Consider the following 21,286-nt stretch of genomic DNA (forward strand, 5'->3'; position numbering starts at 1 on the left):
TTCTGACTTGAAACTGTGAGAAGAGAATCTGCTCCACTGTGGCAGTGAGCTCTGTTATGTTTCCCTTTCTTTTTATGGGTAATGGAGCCCCAGTCTTTGTTCCAGATCTGAGTATGAGCAAAGCAACAGAGTCTTGCCTCAGTGATAGCAAAGAGTTCCCTGTAATCTCCATCCAATCCCTTACCCTCAATGGGCTGAGAGCTCCTGAAACTAAATCAGTGACTCCAGAGGCCTGTTCCTCTGCTCAGATTTGTGCTTCAATCTCAGTCCTGTGTGGCAGAGATCTCCTGCTTACCTTTCAAATTATCCTTGCCTATCTTGGGGCTGAGAGCTTTGAAAAGCCACCACCATTGCTATTGACCCAGTCACTCAACTTCTTGACCCTGGATAGCTGCAGCTATTTCACTCTGATGCAGCTCACTCTGGTTTCCTCTCACACCCTGGTGCAGCAGATCCTTTCTGCAGATCTTCCAATCTTGGACCGGAAAATTTTTTAGCTCAGTCTGTTGGTGAATTCTGTCACTTTTATTTTCTTAGAGTCATTATTTAAAAGTAGTCGAGTGGTTTAGGGGAGAACTTGGGAAAATTCTTGTCTTTCCTCCACCATCTTGACTCCTATTCATTGGAATTTCCATTTTTTCAAATTTGAAAATATGTTTACACCATTCATCGAATAAGTCTATCAGTGGCATTTTTCCAACAGCATGTGCTCACATTATGATCCTCTGTCACATTTTGGTAATTCTAACCATATTTCCAATTTTTTCATTATTGTATTTGTTTGCGTGATCTTTGATCAGTTATCTTTGATGTGATACTTGTAATTGTGTTGGGGCTCCATAAAGTGACCTGGTATAAGATGATTTATTAATTGAAAAATGTGCATATTTTGAATTCTCTAACAACTGGCTGATCATTTCTACTACCTTAGACATGATATATTGAAATTAAATCAGTTAACAACATTACAAAACACTCTAAGTATTCCAGTAAAGGGGGTGCTAGGTGAGACAGTGGATAGAGCACTGCTGCAGGAGTCAAGAGGACCTAAGTACAAATAGCACCTCAAACATTTAATAATTACCTAGCTATGTGACCTTGGGCAAGTCACTTAACCCCATTGCCTTACAAAAAACAAACAAAAATGCATTCCAGTAAAAAGATGAATCAATAAAAGGAATTAACTGTTTTCTTCATTTAATAATTTGCCAGAGCCAATTCAACTTTCTGCAGCCACCACCCTGAGCAGAGCAGCCATCAAACATCAAAACAAAACTCTAATAGCAAAAGAATTATGATTTGCTGAGGGCTCAGATAATAGAATTTTTTAGCAATTAAACATTTTAAGCAAGTTACATACATTATTTTAGACATAATATTAATGTACTCTTCATAGACTATAGTGTAGTTATGGACATAACTTTAATATGTACTAGGAAACTAAAAAGAATCATGTTGGTCACATTATTGTGGTATTTATTATAGTGCTCTGAAACTAAACTTGCAATATCTCTAAGGAATCTGTATGTGTTTTCTTAAATTTTGTGCAATTACTTAGAGAAAGTTTGTTAGTATGACTTGGATTAATTGCTATTCCCACAGCACAGTCAATATAACAGGCATGGGACTAGAATAGAGACAATGATATGTTGATCTCATACACTAAATGCAGAGAAATGTTTCCATTATTTAACTCCTTCCCAAAGTATAAATAAATTATCTTTGATGGAATAAGAGGATAGTTTATCATGAGCTAGCTCCAGATTTACTGTATGACTGTTGATTACTTTTAAAAAATCATCACATTCTCTAAAGTAAGTTGACTCAGATGAGCTCTGAGGAATGTGATCCCTGGAAGGAAAGAAAATACATAGCTCTGGAGGATGATGCAGAACTTGATAGATCACTCTGTGTTTTTTTGGTAATTTCTTCATTTTAAAGCGACAGGAAGTGAGAGGGTATTAAGTAAAGATAACATATTCTAAATTCATTGATTCCTTGTTTTTTTGTCATCATCATCATCATCCATAACATCTTACAGTGAGAAAATTTACCCAATAGTAGATGCAATGATCAATAGGAGGGTAAGACAAAGCTCAGAGAGTCAATTCATTCAAAATAAGTTCTGTAAAATGAATCTCCTATTGGAGAAGAGAGTAGGGTATGAATTTAAATGACAATTATTCTTGATTTTTTGAGAGTTGAACTTTAAAGAGGAATAGGTTGAGATGAATCTAATTGAGGAACCAAGCCAGTAGAATTACAGGCAGACAAAAACTGCAAAAGGATCATGTGGTTTTGGGGTATTGAGAAATTGAAATTCCTAAAATAATTTATTCTGTTTTTCTCCATAACATTTTATTTTATTTTCATTTATTTATTTATGTGTCTTAAACAATGAGTGACTATAATAATGTTATTATTGGTTGCGTACATTTGTTTTCAAATATGTCCAACTCTTTCTGACCCCATTTAAGGGTTTGTTGACTTTGATTATTTTTTTTTTGTTAAAAATAATGGAAAGGTTTATCATTCCCTTCTCCAAATCATTTTACAGAAGAAGTAGAACTAAACAGGGTTAAATGAATTGCTCAGGGACACATGACTAGTAAATATTTGAGGCTGGACTTTAATACAGTTAGATGAGTCTTTATGACTCCAAATCCTGCACTCTATCCATTGTTATCATCTAGCATCCAAAATAATAACATACTAAAACATTTCTGTGATAGGGTTAAATGAAAAGTTTTTCATTTTTTAAGGATTTTTATAATTAAAAAGATACAGTAATAGTGTTTTTCCTTATTATTTTGGACCAATATATTGTGATGGTGATATAAACTACATCTGATAATGACCAGATTTACTCTCCATTCATATAACACTTGCAACATTCTTCATACTCTTTACTCATGATTAGAGCTAGTTTAACTGAACACATCTGACCATGGCATAGATGCAAAGGACTAAAGACATGTAATAGAAATAGTGTTAAACTCAAATACAAATGGATGCCTGTAGGCATAGAACTATATCTCACACTCTATACCAAGATAAGGTCAACATGATTTAAATACAAAGAGTGATAACATAAGCCATACCTTATGATTTAAATAAACGGTAATACCTAGCTCTTTTAAGAGAACAAGGAATGACTGGCATTCTTCTATGTCAATGGCCTAGCCAAGGCTGCTTGGCTATTCTTTTCTCTCTCTCTCTCTCTCTCTCTCTCTCTCTCTCTCTCTCTCTCTCTCACACACACACACACACACACACACACACACACACACCCCTTTCCTATGTCTTGTAACTTTTTAAATAAATTTTTGTTTTATTTTCACCCATGCTTTCCCAGTTTGAATAATGAGTCCTCACAGGCAGAACTGAACCCAGGTAGCCAGCAGCTACATTTTGATGACCAACAACGGAATTCTCTCTGCCCAGAGTGGGAAATTGGATCGAGCTCCATAGGTGAGAAGCACACCACCATTTTCCTAAGTCCTAGATTTTTAGGAAAGTAGGAAAATTACTGGACCTCTATCCCTCCTTCTGTGTTTATCTTTTTCTGGAAAATGGAAAAAGGTTGAGTTTGTGGGTTGTCGGCAAAACTGAACCCACGTGGTGTTTGGCAGTAGTACTGGTATGGTGGTTTGGGCCTGACCTGTTTTCAGACCTATAAATTGATGAGAATTAAAAATATGGAAGAAAATCTGGTACTAATACTCCTCCCCCAGCTGTGTACTTGCTCCTTGGAAGGAATTAGATTTGACAAAAGCAAAACATCTGAGATCCTAGAAATTATCTTTGGGTGAAACTCTCTCTCTCTCTCTCTCCCTCCCTCCCTCTCTTCTCTCTCCTCTCTCTTCTCTCTCTTCTCTCTCTCTCTCATTCTCTTCCCCCCCCTTGCAGAGGGAGGGAAGGAGGGAGAAGGGAAATCTTCCTTTTTTAGCTAATAACTAATTTCTATAATAGAGTAACTGTGTTGGAACTTAATAAATATATGCGTACACATGAGTATTTAAACATTGATGGGACATTTTCACACCTCTCTACTGCTCTGGAGAGGTGGGAAAATGTTTCCACATTCTGAGATCTGGTACTGGTCAGGGTTTCAATATCAGCTTGGTAAATTTGATACTAACGAGTTGTGTCTGTATGTGTGTGTAATTCAGATCTGAAATAGTTACAGTTCCCTGAGTTAAATGTTACTCCTTTTAGTTTGGTTTTGAGTTTAATTGCTTAAAAAGGTTTAATTTTAAGGAATGAATGATGTTGGGATCAGAGCCTATCCACTTATAACATTTTAAAGTTTTTAAGTGACAAAGTTTGAAATGATTTCAACTGTGAACTAAGTTTTTGTTGACCTAATATATTAACTGAAGGCTGTATTCAATTTAGGTTAATGAAGACTTTAAAGATTTGTCCCTACCCTCAAGAAGCTTTGAAAAAATTGCCATAGGAAAAGGTCACCACCTTGTTTAAAAAGAAACTGAGAGCTAAATGTGAGTAATTTAGTCACCTAAATTTTGTAACAAATCTTGAGAATTTATATGTGCTATTAAGAAGGAAAATATAATTGGAAATTTGGGAATATTGAATCATATATATATATATATATATATATATATATACACTGATTTCTTTTGGGAAAGACATATTGTACTAAATCTTGTAATCTGATTTGTTTTGATGTTAAATAGATATATTATGACCAATCTCACAAGGTCTTTTGTTGGTAAAGGAAGAAAGTTGTAATCTTTGTCTCATCATCTATCATCATGTTTATGAAAGGGAATATAATGTATTTATCAGTTATGTGATATTCTCTTGTCCCTTCAAAGAAATGCTATTTAAATGTTGTAATATTAAAGCATGGAATTAATATGTAATTGTTTATAAGGGATGGTAAGCGAAATAATACAAATTATGACACCCCCCCCTTCCTGGGATAAATCTGTGGATTCATGCATAATAGCTTATGTTGTTAATTGACTAGAGTGCCTGGTTGTTTTTACTATTTTATTATATTGGAATTAATAACATATGTTAGAAATTTAAAGATACCTAAGATGTTTTATTGGTTTTAAAGAATTCTGAAAGTAATAATTTGTATTTTAAAGATGGCTAGTAGTTAAAAGTTTATGTATAGATATTTCTAGCCATATAAGTAAACTTGGATGAAACTGGTTGTTTACTTTGAGGGAAAAGCACCTATGTAACATGAGGAATATAAAATGATGATGATAATTTGAGATTTTTCCCTGTGGCAATCTCTAGCTAATTGTTACATGAGATGTATGGAGATGATGGGCAACCTTCTAGCCAGAAGGGGATGTTTAGGTCTTTTAAACCTAGTTAATAACTAAATGGATCCATTGTAAAAAAAAAAAGTTGATTTTGAAAAAAGTATGAATTAGGATTATTTTTACATCTCAAAATCTGTTTAATGCATTCTATTTACAGTACTGTCCTTAGCCACATGAGAAACAATTGAATTATGATCTTTTTCCTGTATCTCTTATACCAAATTACAGCCTGGCACACTCTTGGTTCTCCTTAGTGCTCAAGCCACCTGAAGCTCTGGTTATAGTTAATTGCTATATTACCAGATATTGATCTGTCTGGTATCAGGTATGATAAAAGAGAAAGATAATATGCCAATGAAGCCATTTAGTTTGATGTTCAGATGGAGTAAGTGACCTTTTCAAAGAATGACTCTAGCCTCAACTAGGGTAGGATTCTTTTAAACGTTCCCTCACCCTACCCATTGAAGAAAATATTGTCTGTAGGCTTTCATAAGGGAACATGTCCTCCTGTCCCTCTCTTCTCTGAAATAGCAAATTGCCATGATTATTCCAGGTGCATAATAATTAAGTTTGAGAGTGAACCAGTGGATCAGGATAATGCCTATTGGCATACTTAATAGCTTTAAAGGAGAGGTCCATTCTTCAATTAGAATTTTTGTTCATTCTAAAAGCTAAAATAGAAAATTTTCTTCCAAATTACTTTTTGGACATGTTTGAAATGCCTTTTCAGTACATTTGTTTATAGTACTTTTGAACTTTTGTTTACAACTTATGCAGCAGCCATCAATGAATCTGTTATGTCGGAACCCATGTTCTTATCAAAGGTATTTTGATACTGCCTTAGGATTATAAAGTATTTGCCCCTTATAGACCTTCTAGGTTTTCCTAATTATTAGACCTCTTTTAAATAGCCCTTTCTTCAAGTAAATGTCCTTCAATTGGAAAAACACTGTACAACTAACAGCAACATGCAGGTGATGGTCAACCTTGATAGACTTCCTCATTCCATCAGTGCAAAAGTTAGGGTCAAATTGGGGCTGTCTGTGATGAAGAATACCATCTGTATCCAGAGAAAGAACTGTGGAGTTTGAACAAAGAACAAGGACTATTACCTTTAAATTAGAAAAACAAAACTGATATCTTATTGTCTGATCTGGCTATCTCTTATACTTTAAGTTTCTTCCTTAAGGATATGATTTCCCTCTTATCACATTCAATTTGGATCATTGTATACCATGGAAACAATGTTAAGACTGGCAAATTGTCTTCTGTGGGGGGTGGGGGGGAGGGTAGATCAGAGGAAAAATTGTAAAACTCAAAATAAATAAAATCTTTTATAAAATAAAAATTCCTTTTCTGTCTTTTTTGCTTGCTCAATTTTTTCCCCTTGAGTTTTGTTCCTCTTAGCTGTATAGTTCCAAGACCAGTCTCTGCGGGATACCAACCATCTGTGCCAGCCAATCATTCCTTGGTGCCTGCCTCAATGAAGCACTCAATGTAATACTTTCATCTCTAAATGGACTCTGAAAGGCCCAGAAGATTCTGGTGCTAAAATGATTGAGGGGGGAATGATACAGGGGAAGATGAAGAGAATTTGAATGTAACCAAGAATTTGGGTAGAGATGTAAATTGACTATTCAGATGTAAATTGACTATTCAGAAGTAAATTGACTTGAAGTGTAGAAGAATAATTGTAATCTTGGATGGGCACCCTCCCCATTCTTAAATTACCATTGTTTAATGTAAAATTTGTATCCTGATCTCCTTGGGGTTTACCCTGAAGAGAGTTCAGCTTATGCCCTTTGGATGAGAGGTAAGACATAAAAATCTGAGCTGGACTCCAGTTCAGGGCTGGCAGTCTTCTCTTACAATGGTGCAGCTAAGGCTCCTTTGCTGTTCTTTTATCTCTTTCTCTCTCTCTCTCTCTAGTCCTTCCTATGTCTTGCAACTTTTTTAATAAATTTTTGCTTTATCTTCAAAAGAAAATGAGAGTAAGGAATAGATTATCTGATAAATATATGGAAAGAGGATGAATTAATGACTAAACAATAGATAGAAAACATTACAAAATACAAAGCAGATAAATTTGTTACATTAAATTCAAAAGGATTTGCACAAAGAAAATCAATGCAGCCAAGATAAGAAGGAAAACGGAAAATTAGGAAATAATTTTTGCAATCAGTGTTTCTGATAGAGGGCTCATTTTTAAAAAAAAGAACTGAGCAAAATTTATAATAGTCATTTTCCACTTTATTAATGCTCAAACGATATAAGTAAGCAATTTTCAGATGAAACTAAAGCCATCTATAGTGATAAAATGTTTTAAATAACTAGTGATTTAGTGAAATGCAAATTGTACCAACTCTAAGATACTACATCATATCCATCAGATTAGCTAGTATGACAGAATAAGAAAAAAGATAAATATTGGGGGGACTATAAGAAAACTGGAACACTAATATATGATTAATTAAGTTGTATACTATTCCAACCATTCTGGAGAGCAATTTGTAACTATGCCAAAAAGCTATAGAACTCTGTGTGCCCTTTGATCAAGCAATATAACCAATTGGTTCATATTTCAAAGAGGTAATGAAAACAATTGTAGCAGATCTTTTTGTTGTGGAAAAGAATTGGAAATTGATAGAATGCCCATGAATTGGGGAATGACTGAGCAAGTTGTGATCTATTAATGTGATGGAATATTACAACACTATAAGAAATTATGATTGGAAAGATTTCTGAAAAATCTAGAAAGTGAAATCAACTCATCCTGAATGAAGTAAGGAGAAATAGAAGATTATTTTATACAATAGTAAAAACATTAAATGTATATCAACTATGATAGATCTAGTTTTCAGCAATACAGTGATCAAAGACAATTTCAAAGCTTGTAATGGAAAATGACATCCACATTGACAAAAAGAGCTATGGAGCCTGACTGCAGATCAAAGTACACTATTTTAATTTTTTAAATTTGTTATTTTTCCCTTTCATGTGACTTTTCTCTTTTTTCTGATTTTTTATTTCACAATATGACCAATATGAAAATATGTTTAACAAGTTTGCATATGTATAACATATCAGATTGCTTGTTGTATTGGGGAAGGGGGAAGAGGAAAAAGGGAAAAAATTCAGAATTCAAATCTTATAAAAATCAATGTTGAAAACTATGTTATTAGAAGTAATAAAATACTTTTATTTGAAAAAAAAGAAATCCATGTTTAAGGGATGCATACTGACTTAGGAAACCACAAATTAGCACTATCTATATTACACTGGATTTTTACTTTCTTAAATATTTTGCTTTTAAATTATAGTCTATTATGGTTCTGACTGAATATGGTAAGCTTGTAGCAGTGAGTCTGACACCTCTAATTCAGAACATTTCAACATTGTTATAACTGACTTGTAGTGCTTGCTAGAGCACCTAAAACTACCAAGGAATTAATTAATTATTAAGGCTTAGGGCTTTATAGATAGTTATCTTTGCAATCTTAGAAATAACTTCCAATTTTACTTAGTTTAATAATATTTTTTGTAGTTTTTCTTTTTTCAAATTTTTAAAATCTATTTTCATCCATATGCACATGCACATTTTTAAGTTACAAAATTTACTTCCATCTTCCCTTCTCACTCCCCATATATATTTTGATAACCATGGTTACAGATTAGTTATTTTTGGTATGAGGAATTAGGATTAAGGGAAAGAGATACATGAAATAATTTTTATAAAGTGCTCATCAGATTCTGAAGGGTAGGTTGTTATTGTTGTTGTTGTGTGTGTGTGTGTGTGTGTGTGTGTGTGTGTGTGTGTGTGTTTTGTCTTTCTTCCTCTGGATGGGGATAGCATAATCCATAGCCAGTGTAATGTAGTTTTCCTAGCTCTCTGGACTGATGAAAGGAGTTGCATCCATCAAGGTTGTTCATTTTATAATGTTGTTGAAGTATACATTTTTCTCTTGCCTCTACTCCCTTCATTCAGCATCAGATCACAGAAGTCATTGCATGTTTCTCTAGAGTCCAACCATCTATGTTTTCTTATAGAACAATAATGTTTTAAATATTCATGTATCATACCTTATTTATCCATTCCCCAATTGATGGACAACCCCTCAATTTCCAATTCTTTGCCACTACTAAAAGAGCTGCTATGAATATTTTGGAACATGGAGGACTTTTCCCTTTTTTATATTTTCTTCTGAATATAGACTTAGAATTGGGATTGCTGGGTCAGAATATGAACAATTTTATTGATCTTTGAGCATAGTTCTATATTGCTCTTCGGAAAGGTTGGATCCATTCACAGTTCCACCAGCAATGACATCAATTTCCCTATCCTCCCACAACTTCTCCAACATTGATCATTTTCCCTTTTTCTCATCTTGACCAGTCAGATAGTTGTGAGATAATATCTCATTGTTGTTTTAATCTGAATTTCTCTAATCAATAGATTTTGAGTATTTTTTCATATGATTATATATAACTTTAATTTCTTCATTTCAAAACTGTCAGTTCATATCCTTTGACCATTTATCAATTAGGAAATTAATTTAACAATCTAAGAAAATGAAATATGCAAAAGGGGATTAACAAATCCTTTAATGAAATCCTTCATCTCTCCTATATACTCATGTGTTATATAAAAAAATAGGCTGAGAGTTTTAAAATCATATACAAGACAATTCTAGATTGGAATATTTTTTACCCTAGAAAGAAATTTTAGGGAATATAGCCCATCAAGGAATATTAACCATTTTATGAACAAAAATGAACACTTTGCTGATTATGAATGTATGAAGCACACTGAATTTCAATAAAGAGAACATGCTTTAGAGCTATTTAAATCTATTTACAATGAAGGTAAGTCTTTAGGCAGGCATGTCTAATGAAGACCTCATGGTCTAGTTCATTCAGCTGTGTCTTGTGCATAATCCTACAAACCACAGCCAAAGTGGTCTGAGAGAGACTTTTTCCTATCCTCTTTCCATATAAAGTTGTTGACAAATTCCCTATCAGTGACCATCATCTTGAAAACAGTGATTTATCCTAAGTCTTTAGTTGTTGGGGTTTTTTGTTTATTTGTTTATTTCTTATGTAAATTGAAAGGCTTAGACTAGATATTCCTCTAATGTTCCTTCATGATTCAAATTGATGCACATTCATAAGGTGATTTAAAACCCTCTTCTAGTAACAAATTACCTTTCTGAGATGTTATTCTTTATTTTTAAGTAAAGAAACAGACTCTGATTGGCAAATGACTCACTTTATACACATAGTTTGTATCTTTGGTGACATTGAAACCCAAGTGTCTCAGTTTCAAAGTGAGAATACTACATATATATATATATATACATATATATATATATATATATGTATACATGTATACATTATGGAAATTTGGGTAAATGCATTGAATTTTAAAAAAATAAGGGTATTTTCATTTTTGAAGGGTTTTAAAATTTATACATGAGCTTTTAAAGATCAAAAAATAATTTATCATGTATATAGAGACTTGTAAGCTTACCTCTCTGATGATCCTTTTAGCCTTCCTTTTTTTTCTTGGTCTTGCTATGATGATAAAATGGAGTAATGCTCTGTTAAGTGGAGATTACTTTCACCTATAAAAGAATTTCTCCAGTTCTTTGCCTCTTTCTATTCAATGAATGCTGTTTGATAATGTATCAACTGGCGTGCTATTTTAGATACTACCATTGCCTCATTTAAAGAGAACATTTAAATGTTATCTCATCACCAAGATGATAGAACACTTAGAAACAATGCAATGAGCTTCCTCCCACCAATTTCTAATAGATCTAGAAAATGTGCCAAATTAAATGTCAATTGAAAACTAGAAAAATTATAATTCATCCTTTTTTATAGACTTGTTCAGAGTGGGGAGTTATATAGACATTGGAGACTGTATGGACCAGGAATGTGCTACATTATACACTCAAACTCCCAAACTTATCCCAAGAAAGAGGAGTTTTCATGTGCAACCTGGGTACTCCTAGACCTTCAATTTGGATGGGCAAGAAGGAGACTTTCTGGATAGTGATGTTCAGGTTACAGAGGCTCTGGACCATATATCAAGAATTTGGTTCAGACTGTTGGAGCAAATCAGAGACTTATTTATAATGTCTAGCCTAGCCTATAGAGGGAAAGAACCAATAACAAAACAACCAAAAATGGGGGGGGATACCTGAACAAAGGGGAGCCTATAATTCTTCCACAGAAACCCAATAAAACTTGTCCATTGACTCATAGATACAAAGTTCAGTAGCAAACTACTCATGTTTAGACCCAGTTCTGGGTAAGGGACTTGCAGGACTTAAACACTTATGTGAGGGTAACACTTAGACCACTTCTTTCTTTTCTGCATTATGATCCCTTGGTTACCTCTATGTTGTTATCACCGGACCTGATACTGTGATAACAGCAGTAGCATTGAGAGCTCTCAGCTCAGAGACAGAAAGAGAATTGGAAAACTCATCAGAAAGATATTATAAGGCTGCCTCTGGACCCAAAACTTGTTGCTTTTTGGTGACCTCATTGCTCAATTGTGGGTCACATTTCTGGTGTGGAGATGAATGTTTCTATTTGGTCACAAGGGAGCAACAACTCTGTTCAGTTCCTGAGCAGAGAGGAGCACTAGAACTTGTGCTTAACTGTAGAGGAACAAGGAACCTGGTCACAAACCAGAGTCCAAGATATAAAAGGTTTCTTCTTATAACTGTAAGGGAGCATAGATTGTTTATGACTAAAGATGAGAGAGCAGCACAAGAGAACAGTAACCATACCTCTCCCTGAATCACACCACCTAGGATACAACAAAATACCTTTGGAGAGAACTAACTTTGAAAAAATTCAAGTGAAAATTGAAACATTACTTACCTGCCTCCAAGTAAGCAGAACCCAACTTTAACATAAAAATTCCAAGTTAAATATATAGTCTAGAGGAAAAGTGAGGAAACAACATAAATGAAACTGAGCACTACTATGTATTATGGTGACAGGAGGAATAAAGATACTCGGAAGAAGATGATGTTAAAACAGCTATAAGCAAAATTTCAAAGAAGAATGTAAATTCAATAAAAGAGCAACCAGAATTTTTGGAGGAATTAAAAATATTTTCCAAATCAAAAGTGGCAGGGAAAAGCATTAGATAAAGAAATGAAAGTAATGGAAGTAAATAATGAAAAGACAATAGTTTGTGATAAAAATTGTGAAGAAAATAACACCTTAAAAAAAAAAACCAGAATATACCTAATGGAAAAAAGAGGTGCAAAATGACATAGCCGAAATTACCTAAAAAAGCAGAAATGCCAAACTGAAAAAGAATTACAAAAGTGATCTCTCTATACTGCTGCCTTTAGTCTGACTTCCTTTTTGTCTCTTCTCAGATTCTCATATCCCCTTCCTTCCCTTCCCTAATATATTGTTGGGTTAAGATAGGCTTGAATGTTCAACTGTCAACATATGTCTATATGTTTCTCTGTGTGTATGCCACATTCACTCTTGTTAAACTTTATTTATTTCCATCCATATGTACATGGATATTTCCAAGTACAAAATTTTCCTCCACCCTCCTATCCTACCATTCTCCCCTCAGCAAAGAATAGTCAAGTTAGAATTTTACATATATATTTTATTAATATAGTTATAAATTCATAATTTTGGCATGAGGAATTAGGATTAAAGGATATGCATAAGATAATTTTTATAAATTATTCATCAGATTTTGAAGGGTTGTTTTGTTTTCTGTATGTTTTGTTTTATCTTCCTCTGGTTGGGGATAATAAAGTTCTTAACCAGTCAAATACAATTATCCTAGCTCTCTGGATTGTAGAGAGGAACGGCTTCCATCAAGGTTTTTCATCTCATAATGTTGTTATTGATGCATACATTGTTCTCTTGGTTCTATTACGTTCACTCAGCATCAGATCCCTAAAGTCATTCCAAAGTTCTATAGAGTCCAACCATTTATGGTTTCTTATAGAACAGTAGTATTCCATCATATTCATATACCCCAATGTTTTTAGCCATTTGACAATTGATGGGCATCCCCTCAAATTCTAATTCTTTGCCACATAAAGAGCTGCTATGAATATTTTGGATCACATAGAGCTTTTCCCATTTTTTTTTAAATAATTTCTTCTGGGTAAAGACCAGGAATTCAAATTGCTGGGTCAAAGGGTATGAACAGTTTTATTGCTCATTGGACATAATTCCATATTGCTCTCTAGAAAGGTTAGATCCATTCACAATTCTACCAATGATGCATCAATGTCCCAATCCTCCCACAACCTCTCCAACATTGATCATCTTCTCTTTTTCTAATCTTGGTTAGTCTAATAGGTGTGAGATAATACCTCATTTTCATTTTTATATACATTTCTCTAATAAATAGTGATTTGGAGCGTTTTTTCATATGGTTATATATAACTTTAATTTCTTCTTTTGGGAACTGTCTGTTCACATCCTTTGACCATTTATCAATTGGGTAATGACTCATATATACTCTTGAAATCAGTTTTGAGGAGATTTAGGCTTTATCCACTATCATGTTCACCATTTCCACCACCAATGTAAAATCTTTTCCTTGAATTCTTTAGCATTAGATAATTCCCCTTAGTATTATTTCCTTAGTCATTTCTCTCAACACATTCCTTTTTCACTTCTACTAATTCTTAGATCATCCCAAAATGATCAACTCCTATCCATGTCTTCTTTTTTTTTTTTAGGATTTTTGCAAGGCAAATGGGTTTAAGTGGCTTGCCTAAGGCCACACAGTTAGGTAATTATTACGTAATTACTAATTACATAATTACTGGGCCACCTAGCCTATCCCCATGTCTTCTTAAATTCCTGTTGACTGACCTAATAGTAATATTGCTCATAGAAACTATGAATTTGATAAAATTATTCCTCAAAGGATATGAATAGACAGTTTTCAAATGAAGAAATTAAAGTTACATATAATTAGGAGCAGCTAGGTGGATGGATGGCTAGGTGGCTTAATGGATAAAACACCGGCCTTGGAGTCAGGAGTACCTGGGTTCAAATCCGTTCTCAGACAATTAATAATTACCTAGCTGTGTGGCCTTGGGCAAGCCACTTAACCCCATTTGCCTTGCAAAAACCTAAAGAAAATACATAAATGAAGTTACATATAATTATGTGAAAAATGCTCGAAATCAATATTGATAAAATAATTCTATAAAAAATGAAATTTGGCAAATGAAAACTAATAACTGCATGGAAGATTAAGAAACAGTGAAGATATGAATGTAAATCAATCATTTTGGGATGATCTGAAAAAATAGTGAAGAGATGAGAAAGGAATGGAGAGAAGCGACAAAAGAAAGGAAGAATGGGGGGGACTATTTAATGAAAAAAATAATTCAAGGAAAAGCCTTTATATTGGAGGTGGAAATGCTGAACCTATTAGTGGACAAAGCTTAAATTTCTTCTCGAAACTGATTCAAAGAGTGTATGCGAGTATATTCTTATTTCTCCACTACGATGTACTCTATTTTCTCTCTCCTTCACTCTGACTCTGCTGTAGGGTAGCTGAGTGGCGCAGCAGACAGATCTCTGGTCCTGGGGCCAAGAAGCCCTGAGCCCCATACACCCCTTATGCCCAGAATCCACCTGGCCCTGTGGTCCTGGGCAGGCTTTCCAATCCCAGCCCCTTGCAAGAAGTAAGAAGGAAAATGTGTTATATCTGGTCACTATCCCCCGATGGTCCATCCTCTCCTCCTTTATTTACGTCCACACCCATTCCCCCTGCTCCCCACTGCTTCTTACTCCAGATGTCTATACCCCATTGAGTATATTTGCTGTTTCCTCTCCTAGCCTTCTCTGATGAGGGCAAAGGTTCCCTTATTCCCCCTTGCCTCCGCACTTCCATATCATTGCAATAGCTCATTGTAATAAAAAAAAAATCTTATGTGAGATATCTTGGACTATTCCCCCTCTCCTTTTTCTTTCTCCCATTCCATTTCCCTTTTTTTTCTATTGACTCCATTTTTACACCATATTTTATCTTCGAATTCAGCTTTCTCCTGTGCTTGAACTATAAAAGCTCTCTCTACCTGCTCTGTTAACTAAGAAGATTCATATGAGTATTATCAGTGTCATTTTTCTATGCAGGAATGCATGCAGTTCATCATCATTAAGTCCCTCATATTCCGACCCCTCTCCTCCCATCTCCATGCTTCACCTGAGTCCGGTATCTGAAGATCAAACCTTATGTTCAGCTCTGGCCATTCCAAAAGGAACTTTTGAAATTCCCCTGGTTCATTGAAAGTCCATCTTTTTCCCTGGAAGAGGACATTCAGCCTGCTGGGTAGTTCATTCTTGCCTGCATTCTAAGCTCTTTTGCCTTCTGGTATATTGTATTCCAAGCCCTAGGAGCTTCCAATGTAGCTGCTGCTAAGTCCTGTGTGATCCTGACTGCAGCTCCACGATATTTGAACTGTGTTCTTCTGGCTGCTTGTAATATTTTCTCTTTGACTTGGGAGTTCTGGAACTTGGCTATAATATTCCTAGTGGTTTTTTTTTGGGATCTCTTTCTCTGGGGGATCGGTAGATTCTCTCCATTTCTATTTTGCCCTCTGCTTCTAGAATATCAGGGCAATTTTCCTGTAGTAATTCTTTGAAAATGATGTCAAGGCTCTTTTCCTGATCATGACTTTCAGGTATTCCACTAATTTTTAAATTATCTTCCCTAAGTCTGTTTTTCATATCAGTTGTTTTTTTCAATGAGATATTTCACATTTTCTTCTAATTTTTCATTTTTTTTGAAGTATTGATTCCTGATTTTTGTTAAATTCATCAATCTCCCTGAATTCTATTCTTTGTCTGAAGGATTTGTTCTCCTCAGAGAGTTTTCTTAATTTCTTTTTCCATCTGGCCAATTTTGTTTTTTAAAGCATTCTTCTCCTCAATAACTTTTTGAACTGTTTTATCCATTTGACCTAAGCTGGTTTTTAGCATGCTATTTTCTTCAGCATTTTTTTGGATTTCCTTGACTAAGCTGCTGAATTCATTTTCATGTTTTTCCTGCATCTCTCTCCTTTCTTTTCCCAGTTTTTTTCCAACTCCCTCATTTGATTTTCAAAGTCTTTTTTGAGGTCTGTCATAGCCTGAGCCCAATTTCTGTTTTTCTTGGAGTCTTTAGATGCAGGAGCTTGTGCTTCCTCATCTTCAGACTGAGTACTTTGATCCTTCTTGTGCTTATATGCAAAATATTTCTCAATGGCCTTCCTCTTGTTTCTCTGCTTGCTCATTTTCCATCCTTGGCCTGGTTTTGGGGTGCTTGCTGAGCTTTTAGCACACTCCCACAGGGGTCTCAGTGTGTGAGGCTCTGTCCTCCCTCCTGGTCTGTGAATGACCATAAGCACCTCCCTCTGCCATGGGGCTGAGGTAGGGGGGGCCCTGCTGTTCTATGGGGGGGCCTAGACTGTGATCAGGATCTGAATGTGGGCAGAGCCCCAGAGTCCTGTTCCAGAGGCAGTGGACAGAGCTTGGTAGTCTCTCTTCACTCCCCTCCCTCAGCTCAATGGGCTCATGCCCTGGGGGCTCCTGCTTACCAGCTCTGCCTGCTTCTGTTTCCTGGATCAGGGCTGGGGAAAGACCATGCTGCTAGCTGTGTGCCCTGAGGGCTGGGTTCCATGTGCTCACTCTGGCAGAGGTCCCCCACTGTTCCCCCACTTTGTGCCCGGTGCTCCTCGGGGTGCACCTCAGGAAACTCCCCGGCTGCTGTGAGCTGAGATTCCCAGTGCCCTGGGGCTGCCTCCAGTAGGCTGAAGTTCTTTGGCTCTGGTGGGCCACCCCTCTGGCCGGCTGCCCCTCTGAACCCGGGGAGCAGAGCCTTTCTGCTCTTTTCCAGGTTACCTTGAGTAGGAGAACTGCCTCACTGCGTCCCTTTGTGGGTTCTGTCTCTCGAAAGTTTAGTTAGAGTCCTTAGCTGATGAATTTTATCAGAGAGCTCCTAAGACTCAATCCCTTCTTGTCATCATCTTGGCTCCACCCCCCTAGAATTTATAACTCTTTTCTTTTCTTTCTGTGGAAAATTGCACTTCAACCAATAAAGTTATCCCATTCATATCATAAATTTCCTTATCATGATTTTTATATTTTGCATGTTGGCATAAGAAATTAGGAATTTTGAGGGAGTTTTGTGGAAGCTGTAGATAACAAATGTAATCCTGAAGAGACCATAGAGCCTTTGATCAAATACTTAACTCATATATTATAATGAGGTACTGAATACACCTAATAAAAGGACTTCTCTGGTATCTAGGTAGGATCAAAAATATTTACTCAGATTTAGAATTGAGGGTGTCACACCCTGAACTGCTCTGATTTGGAAGATATATATATTTCACTCTGATTCAATTCATTTAAGTCTTCTTAAATTTTAGAGAAGTAATACTGAAGAATGCTAGCTTCCTCCTAATAATTAATGTACTAAATAAAAAAGAATATGATGCCTTTTTCTGGCATGACTAGTGTCATATTTTATTTTGCCTCATAGAATATGTGTTAAAAAACTTGAAAATTTTTTTGTTTGTTTTTTTATTATTGTTTTTCTTCTCTTTTCAATGTGTTTTGAAGGTCGATGATATAGAAAAAGTCTTCTAATTAAAAAAAATCTATTTAAAACAATATGAACATATATTTTTTACCCACTTAGTCTTTGGAGTTTTACATATCTTTTAGTTCAATGTTGTCTTGGGTTTTTGCTGTTTGTAATGAACTTTCCATTTCCATAAATGAAAGAATTACAGATTATTACAAATCACATTGAATTCAACTTTTAAATCATGACTTTTCATAATGAGAGTGCAACATTAATATTTAATTGTGATAAACTCTATTTATTTTGAAATAATATTTTTGTTAACTTTCCATGATTTAATCTTCCATATATTGATTAGTTCATAATCATTACCAAATAGTTTTTTGAAAGGCAAAAAATGGATTTTCTAACAGAAGAGTATGACTAGATTTTAAAGAAAACTACTTTTTAAAAGAATATTGAGTTGTTCATTTTACTCCTACCAGAATATGCTATCATTTTTTTTCCTGATATATACTACCAAGCATAGCCTGGAGCTATCAGGGCTAGAAGTTATGTTGAACTTCTTATGTCCCTCAAGATACCTTCCTTTTGATTCACTGCTTTCATTAATTTCTGTTTTCAAACAAAGCACTTCCCTTTAATACAATTTATTTTTACTTCTTTGACTATAAAGGGATACAACTCCTTCACAGTCAGACAGTGGTTGCTTTGGAACTTACATTACAATTAGATTTTTTCCTATTTGTTTTTCATCCAGTATAAAAAGATTTTTAAAGGTATGTGTTGATCATTTTGAATATCCAGATGACTCTGGTAATATAGTTGACCATACTAAATGCCTCTTTTGCATATTGCTCTAAACAGTGATAGAAAAATAGTTTAGATGTCGATTAAAGTGACACAATCTATACCTCAATACTCAAAAAAGTATTTTTACCTCCATTTATTTAGTCTTGGGTGAAGTTGAATCTAAGATAGATTGATAGAAAGCTATAAGGGGTCTGTTGATTATGAAAATGTAATTACAAATTGTTTAGACTTTTCCAAGAGATATAAAAATGAGGTTTACTGCATATTTTAGAAAAAAACTAATTTTGATCATTTCCAGTATAGTTGGGAGAATATAATTTTTCATTTATGAAAAAATATTATTGATATTTTACTATTTATATTGTAGTTGTATTCAAAGAAAACTTTTAGCCATGGTATTTTTCATAAAATTTAATGTACATTAAAAGAAATAGTCAGTATTATCATGAATCAGTTATTTAAGTGATAGAATGACTTTATTACCATGCAATAATTAAACTGATTATTTATTGATTATATAAGTTGATTTTATTGAATAGTATATTGCCTTTCACAACACACTATATGTTATCACATTTATCCTCAATGCAACTCTGAGATGTAGTTGTTATTATAATCCACATTTGATAGATGAGGAAATGAATGCAGAAGAGACATAGTGAGGAACATCAGAAGCAGCATATGATACTCAACCTTTTTTATCACACTCTTTGTATAACTATTCCACTTACAAGAGCCATTTAAAAAAATTTTCATTCTTTATTTTTTTAATTTATTTTTTATTCTCATTTTGTACAAATGTTTTTCTTTACATTAATAAAATATACTTGTTTACAAGTAAACAAAATACCCCTCCCCCATTGAATATAGATAGACTTGCTTGGGCAAAAAAGTAAAGGGGGGAGAAAAAAAATTAAAATTAAAAAAAATAGTAATAATTGTAGGTATGGCCAGGTGGTGCAATGGACGAAGCATCAGCCCTGGAGCCATGAGCACCCGAGTCCATATCCAGCCTCGTAAACCCAATAATGATCCAGCCATGTGACATGCAAGCCACGGGATCCCCACTGCCCTGCAAAAACCAAAAAGAAGGAAAAAAAAGACCCAAAATAAATAAAATAGTAATAATAGTAGGGGTGGCTTGGTGACAGACAAAGCATTGGCCCTTGAGCCAGGAGCACCTGGGTCCAAATCCTGCCCCAGATGCCCAATGATCACCCTGCTATGTGGCCCCACCCAGCCCCACTAGCCCTGCACCCTCCCCCAAATAATAATAACAAAAAATGTGTTTCAGTCTTTGTTCCAACACCATCAACTCTGTCGTGAGTGGAGCACATTCTTTATGATAAGTCCATCACAGAAGTTACTTCCATATTTTTCCAACATTGCCATTGCTGATCACAACTCCCTCCTTTCTTATTTCTCCACTACCATGTACTATATTTTCTCTCTCCTTTCACTCTGACTTTGCTGTAGGGTTGCTGAGTGGCGCAGCAGACAGATCCATGGCCCTGGGGCCAAGAAGCCCTGAGGCCCCATACCACCCCTTAGGCCCAGAATCCACCTGGCCCTATGGTCCTGGGCAGGTCTTCCAATCCCAGCCCCTTGCAAGAAGTAAAAAAAAGAAAATGTGTTATATCTGACCACTGTCCCCCCCCATGGTCCATCCTCTCCTTCTTTATTTACATCCCCACCTGTTCCCCCTGCTCCCCCCTCCTTCTTACTCCAGTTGTCTATACCCCATTGAGTATATTTGCTGTTTCCTCTCCTAGCCATCTCTGATGAGAGCAAAGGTTCCCTCATTCCCCCTTGCCTCCCCCCTTCTATATCATTGCAATAGCTCATTGTAATAAAAAAAAATCTTATTATGTGAAATAGCTTGGACTATTCCCCCTCTCCTTTTTCTTTCTCCCATTCCATTTCCCTTTTTTTCTTATTAACTCCATTCTTACACCATATTTTATCTTCGAATTCAGCTTTCTCCTGTGCTTCAACTATAAAAGCTCCCTCTACGTGCTAAATTAACTGAGATGGTTCATATGAATATTATCAGTATCATTTTTCTATACATGCAGTTCATCCTCATTAAGTCCCTCATATTTCCCCCCTCTCCTCCCATCTCCATGCTTCACCTGAGTCCTGTATCTGAAGATCAAAACTTATGTTCAGCTCTGGCCATTCCAAAAGGAACTTTTGAAATTCCCCTGGTTCATTGAAAGTCCATCTTTTTCCCTGAAAGAGGATATTCAGCCTTGCTGGGTAGTTCATTCTTGCCTGCATTCTAAGATCTCTTGCCTTCCGGTATATTGTTTTCCAAGCCCTAGGAGCTTCCAATGTAGCTGCTGCTAAGTCCTGTGTGATCCTGATTGCAGCTCCATGATATTTGAACTGTGTCCTTCTGGCTGCTTGTAATATTTTCTCTTTGACTTTGGAGTTCTGGAACTTGGCTATAATATTCCTGGGGGTTGGTTTTTTGTGATCTCTTTCTTGGGGGGATCGGTGGATTCTCTCCATTTCTATTTTTCCCTCTTCTTCTAGAATAACAGGGCAATTTTCCTGTAGTAATTCTTTGAAAATG

The 21,286-nt window shown here is 35.3% G+C and overlaps 1 long non-coding RNA gene across 1 annotated transcript in view; it reads left to right on the top strand.

Moving 5' to 3' along the window:
- Positions 1 to 2,873: 2,873 nt before the first annotated feature.
- LOC141516251 (uncharacterized) overlaps positions 2,874 to 21,286 on the top strand; it is a 36,708-nt gene continuing 18,295 nt past the window's right edge. The window contains exons 1-2 of the long non-coding RNA XR_012476651.1: positions 2,874 to 3,471; positions 4,399 to 4,502. This is a non-coding gene — a long non-coding RNA (uncharacterized LOC141516251). The remainder of the gene's footprint in view (positions 3,472 to 4,398; positions 4,503 to 21,286) is intronic.

Source organism: Macrotis lagotis, chromosome 3 (genome assembly GCF_037893015.1).
Source record: "Macrotis lagotis isolate mMagLag1 chromosome 3, bilby.v1.9.chrom.fasta, whole genome shotgun sequence".
Taxonomy (NCBI): Eukaryota; Metazoa; Chordata; class Mammalia; order Peramelemorphia; family Peramelidae; genus Macrotis; species Macrotis lagotis.